This window comes from Oncorhynchus tshawytscha, unplaced genomic scaffold, assembly GCF_018296145.1.
Source record: "Oncorhynchus tshawytscha isolate Ot180627B unplaced genomic scaffold, Otsh_v2.0 Un_contig_15674_pilon_pilon, whole genome shotgun sequence".
NCBI lineage: Eukaryota > Metazoa > Chordata > Actinopteri > Salmoniformes > Salmonidae > Oncorhynchus > Oncorhynchus tshawytscha.
Window position 1 is genome coordinate 13772 of NW_024608332.1, and position 15072 is coordinate 28843.

Genomic DNA, 15072 nt, shown 5'->3' on the forward strand with positions numbered 1-15072 from the left:
TCTGTGGGTACTGACTGAACAGTTCACACTAGCAATCTCAGATGTGTGGATGTTGACTGAACAGTTCAGACTAGCTGGCTCACATCTGTGGATGTTGACTGAACAGTTCAGACTGGCTGGTTCAGGTCTGTTGATGTTGACTGGAGGTGGGTGGATGGGTAGATGCGTGGGTGTATAACAAGAATGTCCAACAACCCAAAGGTTGCGTGTTAGAATCTCATCATGGACAACTTTAGCTAATTCACTCACTACTTTTTAGCTACTTTGCAACAACTTTGCATTTTAGCTAACCCTAACCCTAACCTTAACCCTAACCTTAACTCCTAATTCCTAGCCTACGTAAACGTCCAACTTCAACTGTAGGTGGCTAATGCTAATGTTATCTAGGTGACTAAAGTTAGCGTTAGCCACCTACAGTTAAAGTCGGAAGTTTACGTACACCTTAGCCAAATACATTTAAACTCAGTTTTTCACAATTCTTGACAGTTAATCCTAGTAAATGTTCCCTGTCCTAGGTCAGTTAGGATCACCACTTTATTTTAAGAATGTGAAATGTCAGAATAATAGTAGAGAGAATTATTTATTTCAGCTTTTATTTCTTTCATCACATTCCCAGTGGGTCAGAAGTTTACATACACTCAATTAGTATTTGGTTGCATTGCCTTTCAATTTTTTAACTTGGGTCAAACATTTCGGGTAGCCTTCCACAAGCTTCCCACAATAAGTTGGATGAATTTTGGTCCATTCCTCCTGACAGAGCTGGTGTAACTGAGTCAGGTTTGTAGGCCTCCTTGCTCGCATACGCTTTTTCAGTTCTACACATTTTCTATAGGATTGAGGTTAGGGCTTTGTGATGGCCACTTCAATACCTTGACGTTGTTGTCCTTAAGTCATTTTGCCACAACTTTGGAAGTATGCTTGGGGTAATTGTCAATTTGGAAGACCCATTTGCGACCAAGCTTTAACTTCCTGACTGATGTCTTGAGATGTTGCTTCAATATATCCACATAATATTCCTCCCTCATTATGCCATCTTTTTTGTGAAGTGCACCAGTCCCTCCTGCAGCAAAGCACCCCACAACATGATGCTGCCACCCCGTGTTTCACGGTTGGGATGGTGTTCTTCGACTTGCAGACCTCCCCTTTTTCCTCCAAACATAACGATGGTCATTATGGCCAAACAGTTCTATTTTTGTTTCATCAGACCAGAGGACATTTCTCCAAAAAGTACGATCTTTGTCCCCATGTGTAGTTGCAAACCGTAGTCTGGCTTTTTTATGGTGGTTTTGGAGCAGTGGCTTCTTCCTTGCTGAGCGGCCTTTCATGTTATGTCGATATAGGACTCGTTTTACTGTGGATATAGATACTTTTGTACCTGTTTCCTCCAGTATCTTCACAAGGTCCCTTGCTGTTGTTCTGGGATTGATTTGCACTTTTTGCACCAAAGTACATTCATCTCTAGGAGACAGAACACGTCTCCTTCTAGAGCGGTATGACGGCTGCCTGGTCCCATGGTGTTTATACTTGCATACTATTGTTTGTACAGATGAATGTGGTACCTTCAGGCATTTGGAAATTGCTCCCAAGGATGAACCAGACTTTTGGAGGTCTTTTCTGAGGTCTTGGCTGATTTCTTTTGATTTTCCCATGATGTCAAGCAAAGAGGCACTGAGTTTGAAGGTAGGCCTTGAAATACATCCCCAGGTACACCTCCAATTATCTCAAATGATGTCAATTAGCCTACCAGAAGCTTCTAGATCCATGACATAATTTTCTGGAATTTTCCAAGCTGTTTAAAGGCACAGTCAACTTAGTGTATGTAAACTTCTGACCCACTGGAATTATGATACAGTGAATTATTAGTGAAATAATCTGTCTGTAGACAATTGTTGGAAAAATTACTTGTGTCATGCACAAAGTAGATATCTTAACCGACTTGCCAAAACTATAGTTTGTTAACAAGAAATTTGTGGAGTTGTTGAGAAACGAGTTTTAATGACTCCAATCTAAGTGTATGTAAACTTCCGACTTCAACTGTAGCCAATTCGTCACATATCATCTACGAAATGAATGATGGACATCCACAAATGAATACAAACAAAACGTAACATGCTGTATCATACTAAATGAAGGGAGACAGATGTACATTTACTATGTTACTTCTACTCCTGAGTCCATGTTTACTTATACAGTCATAATTATATTTAGAATGTGTGGGTAGTATAGTGCAGTATAGTGTAGTAGAGACTGGTATAGTGTAGTATAGAGTAGTATAGTGCAGTATAGTGTAGTAGAGACTAGTATAGTGTAGAATAGTGTAGTATAGAGTAGTATAGAGTAGTATAGTGTAGTATAGAGTAGCATAGAGTAGTATAGCGTAGTATAGAGTAGTATAGAGTAGTATAGTGTAGTATAGAGTAGTATAGAGTAGTATAGTGTAGTATAGACTATTATAGTGTAGTATATAGTATAGGGTAGTATAATGTGGTATAGTGTAGTATAGAGTAGTATAGAGTAGTATCGTGTGGTATAGTGTAGTATAGAGTAGTATAGAGTAGTATAGAGTAGTATAATGTGGTATAGTGTAGTATAGAGTAGTATAGTGTAGTATAGAGTAGTATCGAGTAGTATATTGTGGTATAGTGTAGTATAGTGTAGTATAGAGTAGTATAGAGTAGTATAGATGTATAGTGTTCCCTTGTGCTGCTATTTACCTTGCTATCCTTATGAAACGATAACATCATTCTGATTTCAAAGTGCAGTACAACATAAATGAGTAATAATCATGAAGTGAATGAAGCTGTCCCCTGGGCTGGTACAGTATGTTGTAATGAGGGTATGCATACATTCATGTAAATAGGCTACTTACTGGGCACTGCATTTGCATGGGTTTAGTGGCAGAGTGTAGTTTCCAAGAATGAATTTAGTTTCCTGTTCCTAGATGTCCTGCTGGGGTTCTATTTCCCCAGAAATTACACTCTCTGGTGTTATGATCATTATTATCATACAAATAGCTTTTATTACATATGACTGACTGATTCACACAGGTTAGCAGAGGGTAGTGAGCTTCTAGTTTCAGTTTCCCTTTCAGATTCTACATACAAAGGTGTTTATAATACTCAATCAGCGTTTCATAATGAAAGCTTGTTGTGGCCTTGTAACTAGGATTCTGTCATCATAAACAAACAGTTGGAGAGAGAAAGAAGGAATAAGGAGAGAGACAGTGAGTGAAAGAGAGAGAGAAATGAGAGAGAGAGGAGGAGGAGAGGGAGGGAGAATGAATAAGGAGAGAGACAGTGAGTGAAAGAGAGAGAGAAAGGAGAGAGAGAGGAGGAGGAGAGGGGAGGGAGGGAGAATGAATAAGGAGAGAGACAGTGAGTGAAAGAGAGAGAGAAAGGAGAGAGAGAGGAGGAGGAGAGGGAGGGAGAATGAATAAGGAGAGAGACAGTGAGTGAAAGAGAGAGAGAAGGAGAGAGAGAGAGAGGAGGAGGAGAGGGAGGGAGAAGATAAGGAGAGAGGAGGAGGAGAGAGACAGTGAGTGGAAGAGAGAGAGAAAGGAGAGAGAGGAGGAGGAGAGGGAGAATGAATAAGGAGAGAGACAGTGAGTGAAAGAGAGAGAGAAAAGAGAGAGAGAGGAGGAGGAGAGGGAGGGAGAATGAATAAAGAGAGAGACAGTGAGTGAAAGAGAGAGAGAAAGGAGAGAGAGAGGAGGAGGAGAGGGAGGGAGAAGGAATAAGGAGAGAGACAGTGAGTGAAAGAGAGAGAGAAAGGAGAGAGAGAGGAGGAGGAGAGGGAGGGAGGGAGAATGAATAAGGAGAGAGACAGTGAGTGAAAGAGAGAGAGAAAGGAGAGAGAGAGGAGGAGGAGAGGGAGGGAGAATGAATAAGGAGAGAGACAGTGAGTGAAAGAGAGAGAGAAAGGAGAGAGAGAGGAGGAGGAGAGGGAGGGAGAAGGAATAAGGAGAGAGACAGTGAGTGAAAGAGAGAGAGAAAGGAGAGAGAGAGGAGGAGGAGAGGAGGGAGAATGAATAAGGAGAGAGACAGTGAGTGAAAGAGAGAGAGAAAGAGAGAGAGAGGAGGAGGAGAGGGAGGGAGAATGAATAAGGAGAGAGACAGTGAGTGAAAGAGAGAGAGAAAGGAGAGAGAGAGGAGGAGGAGAGGGAGGGAGAATGAATAAGGAGAGAGACAGTGAGTGAAAGAGAGAGAGAAAGGAGAGAGAGAGGAGGAGGAGATGGAGGGAGAAGGAATAAGGAGAGAGTAAGCAAGTGAAAAGAGAGAGAGAGAAGAATAGAGAACGAGAGCATGACAGAATGATAAACACACAGAGAGAGAGAGAGATCAAAGACCACTATATAGTCAGGCCCCGTAACCACACTGAGGTTGGTCCCCTCGGCTCCCCCTTCCTCTCCTTCCTGTTCTCCTCTGTTCAGTGGATTTGAGAATAAACTCAATCCCTGTTAAATTATAGATTACAGCCCGGCTCTGGCTATAGTCACAGTATGGCTGTGCTGATTGACTGCCTGCCTAGCTGTGTGTGTGTGTGTGTGTGTGTGTGTGTGTGTGTGTGTGTGTGTGTGTGTGTGTGTGTGTGTGTGTGTGTGTGTGTGTGTGTGTGTGTGTGGAACCAGTTCTGAGCCTCACACAGCTGTTTCACCTCTCAACCTCATTAATTAAAAGCAACATCAAACGCTCTCGACAACCCTTCACAGAGCTGGAGCAGGGGATATAGTTAAAGAGACTATATGAATATGGAAACATCTCTTCTCTCACATTCAGTACAATATGGTTTCTGTTGGTGCTGTTGCCGTTTGTAGTCTTACCTTGTGCAATATTATTTATGGTGCATGGCTCTCTGAAACTGTACACATCAAAACTGTACACATCATCTGGTGTAGCCTATACAGTACCTGTGCTGTGATATGGAGAACACTGTGGTGTGATATGGAGAACACTGTGGTGTGATATGGAGAACACTGTGGTGTGATATGGAGAACACTGTGGTGTGATATGGAGACCACTGTGGTGTGATATGGAGTACCCTGTGGTGTGATATGGAGAACACTGTGGTGTGATATGGAGTACCCTGTGGTGTGATATGGAGTACCCTGTGGTGAGATATGAAGAACACTGTGGTGTGATATGGAGTACCCTGTGTACCCTGTGTGATATGGAGAACACTGTGGTGTGATATGGAGTACACTGTGGTGTGATATGGAGTACCACTGTGGTGTGATATGGAGAACACTGTGGTGTGATATGGAGTACCCTGTGGTGTGATATGGAGACCACTGTGGTGTGATATGGAGTACACTGTGGTGTGATATGGAGTACCCTGTGGTGTGATATGGAGAACACTGTGGTGTGATATGGAGTACACTGTGGTGTGATATGGAGAACACTGTGGTGTGATATGGAGTACACTGTGGTGTGATATGGAGTACACTGTGGTGTGATATGGAGAACACTGTGGTGTGATATGGAGTACACTGTGGTGTGATATGGAGTACACTGTGGTGTGATATGGAGAACTCTGTGGTGTGATATGGAGTACCCTGTGGTGTGATATGGAGAACACTGTGGTGTGATATGGAGAACACTGTGGTGTGATATGGAGAACACTGTGGTGTGATATGGAGTACACTGTGGTGTGATATGGAGTACACTGTGGTGTGATATGGAGTACACTGTGGTGTGATATGGAGAACACTGTGGTGTGATATGGAGAACACTGTGGTGTGATATGGAGAACACTGTGGTGTGATATGGAGTACACTGTGGTGTGATATGGAGTACACTGTGGTGTGATATGGAGTACCCTGTGGTGTGATATGGAGAACACTGTGGTGTGATATGGAGTACACTGTGGTGTGATATGGAGAACACTGTGGTGTGATATGGATAACACTGTGGTGTGATATGGAGAACACTGTGGTGTGATATGGAGTACACTATGGTGTGATATGGAGTACACTGTGGTGTGATATGGAGTACACTGTGGTGTGATATGGAGAACACTGTGGTGTGATATGGAGAACACTGTGGTGTGATATGGAGTACACTGTGGTGTGATATGGAGTACACTGTGGTGTGATATGGAGAACACTGTGGTGTGATATGGAGAACACTGTGGTGTGATATATGGAGTACACTGTGGTGTGATATGGAGTACACTGTGGTGTGATATGGAGAACACTGTGGTGTGATATGGAGAACACTGTGGTGTGATATGGAGTACACTGTGGTGTGATATGGAGTACACTGTGGTGTGATATGGAGTACCCTGTGGTGTGATATGGAGAACACTGTGGTGTGATATGGAGAACACTGTGGTGTGATATGGAGAACACTGTGGTGTGATATGGAGAACACTGTGGTGTGATATGGAGAACACTGTGGTGTGATATGGAGTACACTGTGGTGTGATATGGAGTACACACTGTGGTGTGATATGGAGTACACTGTGGTGTGATATGGAGAACACTGTGGTGTGATATGGAGTACACTGTGGTGTGATATGGAGTACACTGTGGTGTGATATGGAGAACACTGTGGTGTGATATGGAGAACACTGTGGTGTGATATGGAGTACACTGTGGTGTGATATGGAGAACACTGGTGTGATATGGAGTACACTGTGGTGTGATATGGAGAACACTGTGGTGTGATATGGAGAACCCTGTGGTGTGATATGGAGTACCCTGTGGTGAGATATGAAGAACACTATGGTGTGATATGGAGTACCCTGTGGTGTGATATGGAGTACACTGTGGTGTGATATGGAGTACACTGTGGTGTGATATGGAGAACACTGTGGTGTGATATGGAGAACACTGTGGTGTGATATGGAGAACACTGTGGTGTGATATGGAGAACACTGTGGTGTGATATGGAGAACACTGTTTATTTAGTCCTGTTCCTTGTTACCAGGCTATCTATGCAACACTGTTCTGTACATACTGTGCTGTGTGGCTGCAGGAGTGGAAAATGTCTTCCTTTCCTTCGTATGTCCAGCTTTTAGAACATTGGATGACCATGTTTCTGGTCTTCAGCTTGTGTTAGAACTCTTCAGGTAGCTCTCATAGACAACCTAGAACACAAACACACACCAGTCAACAAAACAGATGACGTCTACTGCAGAATAGATCATTTAATCCATAAAGGAAGCGGCTTCCATGAAATGAAGCTCCACCTTGAGGTGTCTCATCTGCAAAGAGGAAGACATGTTTTACTTATGAGATTGCACCCAATGGCCAATGATTATCAACACAAGCAACACATAATTATATCCTCTGACACTACAGAACAGGACACAACCATGTCCCAAATGGCTGCCTATTCCCCACATAGTGCACTACCTTTGACCAGAGCCCTATTCTACAGTACATCCACTGACCAGCAGAGAGCACTGAGGTCCACCGCAGTCTTCCTCTAGCAGCTCACTCCTGACCAGCAGCAGGGAAGTTGGTCTCCTCACCACTCTCCTCTACCTGCTCCCTCTCTCCCTGGCTCTCCTCCTCCTTCTCCTCCTCCTCTCCCTCCTCCCGTTGCTCTTGTTCCAGGTCGTAAAGAATTACAGGAATGTAGGTGATGCCCAGAGGGGCAGTGGGCAGGACTATCAAGCAGGGGGAGGAGTCTCTCTCTTTCTCTTCCTGGTCTGTGTCTGGCTCCTCCTTGTCCGAGGACAGGATGGCCTGCACCATGTTCCATGACTGAACAGATATTGAACCTGTGCAGTCACTGTTTGCAGTCATTTCTTGGTCCACTACTTGTGTGGTTGATCCTCTTGTATCAGACCAACTATGGCCATCTGTTTCAGAGTCTCTCTTGTCAACAATGTTGTGCAGATCCTCAATAAACTCTGGATTTTCATTGTCTGATCGCAGTCGTCCATTAAAGATGACTGGGCCGTCGTACACATCAAGGGAGGCACAGCACAGAAAACAATAGCAGAACCACCACTTGGCGGATCCTTTGCGTGGTCCTCCTTCCATGGTCAAATGTGAAATAACAGAATTAGAAAGAGTAGAACAGCCCTCCCCATTCAAATGAATACGCCATTATCGGTGGACTGGCAGCCATTATCGGTGGACTGGCAGCCATTATCGGTGGACTGGCAGCCATTGTGAGTGTTATCAGGAGCACAGCAAGAAGCAATAGCAGGTGTTCCACTCAATCTATGCTGTGATTTGTTGTGTCAACTCAACTGACATTTAAAAAAAAATACATTCTATGAGCCACATCAGTTACTTCGCATCATTTGAATGAACATTCTATATTACCATGGAAACCAGCATCAGCTGATAGAACATTCCAAATTACCATGGAAATGTCCTGTCAATGTTAATTCAATGACTTGTCCCTTGTGTGTTCTTAGTTCTGGGCAGAGCCATAGTCCAATGTTCTTTCCTATTGACCTCCATTATAAAAGAGGCAACTCTGTTGTTGATTTTTTTGGTAATACAGAAATGTAAAAAACATGCCGAAAAGCTGCTGTGTTGCTCAATGTACATGTAGCCAGGTCAAAAATCTCAACCTACGGTTCGCAATGCTCCCTCTGTTGTCACGGCTTCAATAAGTAGTGTTTCCTAATCACACACAAAAAAACAAATGTTGATATATTCATAGGAGGCATGACACACACATTTGTGTACACTGAGTAAAAATCCTATTTTCAGTTTGCATTTGGTAGACTGGGACTGAAGGTTGGATAAACTGGGACACCATTATTAGTCTGAATTATACCCCAATGACAATTCAACTACATTTTGATACATTGATCCTTGTGGAATTTTGTAATTGTATTATGTAAGTTTGGCCCATCCCTCCTTTCTGTTTGAAGCTTGCTCCGCCCCCCTCTAATATGTCATACCAATGACGTGATTTTGACCATGTGGTTTCTCTGTAAGGGCTTAGTAACAATAGTTCTGATTTTCTCTTTTCAGACCAATAAATAAACAAGTCAGGATTAAGCTGTCCCAGTTTATCTAACTTGTCTGGATTAACAAATCAGGATTAAACTGTCCCAGTTTATCTAACCTGTCTGGATTAACAAATCAGGATTAAACTGTCCCAGTTTATCTAACCTGTCTGGATTAACGAGTCAGGATTAAGCTGTCCCAGTTTATCTAACCTGTCTGGATGAACAAATCAGGATTAAGCTGTCCCAGTTTATCTAACCTGTCTGGATTAACGAGTCAGGATTAAACTGTCCCAGTTTATCTAACCTGTCTGAATTAACGAGTCAGGATTAAGCTGTCCCAGTTATCTAACCTGTCTGGATTAACGAGTCAGGATTAAGATGTCCCAGTTTATCTAACCTGTCTGGATTAACGAGTCAGGATTAAGCTGTCCCAGTTTATCTAACCTGTCTGGATTAACGAGTCAGGATTAAGCTGTCCCAGTTTATCTAACCTGTCTGGATTAACAAATCTGTCCCTGGATTAACAAGTCTGTCCCAGTTTATATGGTGTCCCACTCTTTCTGAATTCACCCTTCAGTAATTGTAAGATTCTTGTGGATTTTGTCTATTTAATAATACTCTGGTATTCCGTAACTGTGTAGTATCATTGGGATCATTGTTTATTCCCTACTGCATAAAATAACCCCAACCGTAACGCATAAAATAACCCTAACCGTAACGCATAAAATAACCCTAACCCTACTGTATAAAATAACCCTAACGCATTAAATAACCCTAACCCTACTGCATAAAATAACCCTAACCGTGACGCATAAAATAACCCTAACCCTACTGCATAAAATAACCCTAACGTGTAAAATAACCCCAACCCTACTGCATAAAATAACCCTACCCTAAAGCATAAAATAACCCTAACCGTAACGCATTAAATAACCCTAACCGTAACGCATAAAATAACCCTAACCCTACTGCATAAAATAACCCTAACCCTACCGCATTAAATAACCCTAACCCTAACACATTAAATAACCCTAGCCCTAACACATTAAATAACCCTAACCCTAAAACATTAAATAACCTTAACCCTAACGCATTAAATAACCCTAACCCTAACGCATTAAATAACCCTAAACCTAACGCATTAAATAACCCTACTGCATTAAATAACCCTAACGCATTAAATAACCCTAAAGCATTAAATAACCCTACCCCTAAGGCATGAAATAACCCTAGCCGTAACACATTAAATAGCCCTAACGCATTAAATAACCCTAACCCTAAAGCATTAAATAACCCTAACCCTAAAGCATTAAATAGCCCTAACGCATTAAATAACCCTAACCCTAAAGCATTAAATAACCCTAACCCTAACGCATTAAATAACCCTCACCCCTAAAGCATTAAATAACCCTAACGCATTAAATAACCCTAACGCATTAAATAACCCTAACCCTAACGCATTAAATAACCCTAACCCTAACGCATTAAATAACCCTAACCCTAACGCATTAAATAAACCCTAACCCTAACGCATTAAATAACCCTACTGCATTAAATAACCCTAACGCATTAAATAACCCTAACCCTAAAGCATTATATAACCCCTAACCCTGACGCATTAAATAACCCTAACCCTGACGCATTAAATAACCCTAACCCATTAAATAACCCTAAAGCATTAAATAACCCTAACGCATTAAATAACCCTGACGCACTAAATAACCCTAACGCATTAAATAACCCTACCGCATTAAATAACCCTACCGCATTAAATAACCCTACTGCATTAAATCACCCTAACGCATTAAATAACCCTAAACCCAAAGCATTAAATAACCCTAACCCTAAAGCATAAAATAACCCTACCGCATTAAATAACCCTACCGCATTAAATAACCCTAACGCATTAAATAACCCCAACGCATTAAATAACCCTAACGCATTAAATAACCCTAACCCGCATTAAATAACCCTAACCCCCTAACGCATTAAATAACCCTAACCCTAAAGCATAAAATAACCCTAAAGCATTAAATAACCCTACCCCTAAGGCATGAAATAACCCTAACCCCAACGCATTAAAAATAGCCCTAACGCATTAAACGCATTAAATAACCCTACCGCATTAAATAACCCTAAGCATTAAATAACCTAACCCTAAAGCATTAAATAACCCTAACCCTAACGCATTAAATAACCCTAACCCTAATGCATTAAATAACCCTAACCCTAAAGCATTAAATAACCCTAACCCTAAAGCATTAAATAACCCTAACCCTAAAGCATTAAATAACCCAACCCTAAAGCATTAAATAACCCTAACCCTAACGCATTAAATAACCCTACCCGCAAAGCATTAAATAACCCTAACCCTAACGCATTAAATAACCCTAACCCTAAAGCATTAAATAACCCAACCCTAAAGCATTAAATAACCCTAACCCTAAAGCATTAAATAGCCCTAACCCTAACGCATTAAATAACCCTAACCCTAACGCATTAAATAACCCTAACCCTACTGCATAAAATAACCCCAACCCTAAAGCATTAAATAACCCTAACACCCTAAAGCATAAAATAACCAACCCTAAACCCTAAAGCATAAAAATAACCCATTAAATAATGCATTAAATAACCCTAACCCTAAAGCATTAAATAACCCTAACCTAAAGCATTAAATAACCCTAACCCTAACCCTAAAGCATTAAATAACCCTAACCCTAAAGCATTAAATAACCCTAAACCTAAAGCATTAAATAACCCTAACCCTAAAGCATTAAATAACCCTAACCCTAAAGCATTAAATAACCCCAACCCTAAAGCATTAAATAACCCTAACCCTAAAGCATTAAATAACCCTAACCCCAACGCATTAAATAACCCTAAAGCATAAAACAAAATAAAATACTTCACAATTTTCAACACAAACCACACAAAGATAATCTTTTCGCATGCCAGTGCTTTTTAATTATTTACAAAACCACCTGAGGAAGACAGACATAAATTCTATTGAACCTTTCCATTGCACAATTTCTCTCAATATTTCATTTAAGTATTAGTGTAGAATGTAGAAACGGTGAGCAAAATGCTAATTGTGTATCCCCCATACAATACATATAGAGCCTAATATATATATATATATATTTATTTATTTAACCTTTGTTTAACTATAATATATGAAAATATTGGCCGTTTGAATTCTGATACGGAGTTGCTATCTAAAATAGGAAACTGAGTCCGTATGTATAGTACCACTTTCAATAGTGCACCGCCACCAGTACACATCTCCGTACTCTCATCAGTGAAGACAAACTACTGTGGAGTACAGGAACAGGAACATCAAAAATAATTGATCAACACAATATTCAGTGTCAACAACAGAACGACCATGTCAAAACATATCAGCATGCTGTCCAATTTGGACTGTAGAAACCTCAGCATACTTCAACTCTACAGATACATTTGGACTGTAGAAACCTCAGCATACTTCAACTCTACAGATACATTTGGATTGTAGAAACCTCAGCATACCTCAACTCTACAGATACATTTGGACTGTAGAAACCTCAGCATACTTCAACTCTACAGATACATTTGGATTGTAGAAACCTCAGCATACTTCAACTCTACAGATACATTTGGACTGTAGAAACCTCAGCATACTTCAACTCTACAGATACATTTGGACTGTAGAACCCTCAGCATACTTCAACTCTACAGATACATTTGACAAATAAATGCATACACATATAGTGTACACATCCAGTGTTGATATCATGCATGTACACATTGAACAGAGCAAATGTTCAGCCACGGGCTGAGTACACTAACATGTACAATAAACGCATGCAACCAAAAGGTTGGTCATAGGCTACGTCACAAATGATACCCTATTCCCTATATAGTGCACTAGTTTAGACCAGCTCAAAAGTCCCACACTATACTCTGTATAGGTTGCCATTTGTGACACAGACATAGACATGTCAGCTACTCAAGTAGCTGACATAAACATTCAGGAACAAGATCATGCTCCGGTCTACATTCATTAAGGAAAATGACAGGATAGATAGAGGGAGACGGAAATAGAGAGGGCAGGGGTAGATACAGAGAGATACAGAGAGAGATACAGAGAGATACAGAGAGAGAGGAAGGGGTAGATACAGAGAGATACAGAGAGAGAGGAAGGGGGTAGATACAGAGAGATACAGAGAGATACAGAGAGAGATACAAAGAGATACAGAGAGAGAGGAAGGGGTAGATACAGAGAGATACAGAGAGAGAGGAAGAGAGGGTAGATACAGAGAGAGATACAGAGAGAGATACAGATACAGAGAGATACAGAGAGATACAGAGAGATACAGAGAGAGAGGAAGGGGTAGATACAGAGAGATACAGAGAGAGAGGAAGGGGGTAGATACAGAGAGATACAGAGAGATACAGAGGAAGAGATACAAAGAGATACAGAGAGAGAGGAAGGGGGTAGATACAGAGAGAGATACAGAGAGAGATACAGAGAGAGATACAGAGAGATACAGAGAGAGAGGAAGGGGTAGATACAGAGAGATACAGAGAGAGAGGAAGGGGGTAGATACAGAGAGATACAGAGAGATACAGAGAGAGATACAAAGAGATACAGAGAGAGAGGAAGGGGTAGATACAGAGAGATACAGAGAGAGAGGAAGGGGTAGATACAGAGAGAGATACAGAGAGAGATACAGAGAGAGATACAGAGAGATACAGAGAGAGAGGAAGGGGTAGATACAGAGAGATACAGAGAGAGAGGAAGGGGTAGATACAGAGAGAGATACACAGAGAGAGGAAGGGTAGGAGAGATACAGAGAGAGATACACAGAGAGATACAGAGAGATACAGAGAGATACAGAGAGAGAGGAAGGGGTAGATACAGAGAGATACAGAGAGAGAGGAAGGAGAGACAGAAGATACAGAGATACAGAGAGAGATACAGAGATACAGAGGAAGGAAGGGGTAGATACAGAGAGATACAGAGAGAGAGGAAGGGGGTAGATACAGAGAGATACAGAGAGAGATACAAAGAGAGATACAGAGAGAGATACAGAGAGATACAGAGAGATACAGAGAGAGAGGAAGGGGTAGATACAGAGAGATACAGAGAGAGAGGAAGGGGGTAGATACAGAGAGAGATACAGAGAGAGATACAGAGAGAGAGGAAGGGGGTAGATACAGAGAGAGATACAGAGAGAGATACAGAGAGTTACAGAGAGAGAGGAAGGGGTAGATACAGAGAGAGATACAGAGAGAGAGGAAGGGGGTAGATACAGAGAGAGATACAGAGAGAGAGGAAGGGGGTAGATACAAAGAGAGATACAGAGAGAGAGAGAGGAAGGGGTAGATACAGAGAGAGATACAGAGAGAGATACAGAGAGAGATACAGAGAGATACAGAGAGAGATACAGGAGAGATACAGAGAGATACAGAGATACAGAGATACAGAGAGAGATACAGAGAGATAACAGAGAGAGAGGAAGGGGGTAGATACAGAGAGAGATACAGAGAGAGAGGAAGGGGTAGATACAGAGAGAGATACAGAGAGAGAGGAAGGGGGTAGATACAGAGAGAGATACAGAGAGATACAGAGAGAGAGGAAGGGGGTAGATACAGAGAGAGATACAGAGAGAGAGGGCGGGGGGTAGATACAGAGAGATACAGAGAGGGAAAGAGAGACGGAAAGAGAGTGAGAAAGAGAGAGATCACAGTGATTTCTTGTACATGAAGGCATAACACATTGGTTACTGGACATCTTTGGTTTCAAAGCCGGTCCATGGATGCACAAGCTTTAACAAACAGGAGGTTTATCACGTGGGTAGCATTACTACATTTCACAAGAGCAGTGCAACGAAGGTGTGAGCAGGAATCTAACATGAATGGATGTTTCACACTCAATGTTCTTGTAATTACAATGTGATAAAGATCAACACGTAGTCCACTGACGTGTCCTACAAGATGGAAACAAAGTGTAAAAAACAGACCTTTTTAATACCCCAACTAGATCAGTTTGAGGTACAGACACTACAGTACCACACAGCCTTCCCTCCTCTTCTCTTCCCCTCCCTATCTCCTAATTCCCCCTCCCCTCTCCTCCCTCCTCCTCTCTCCCTCCCTATCTCCTAATTC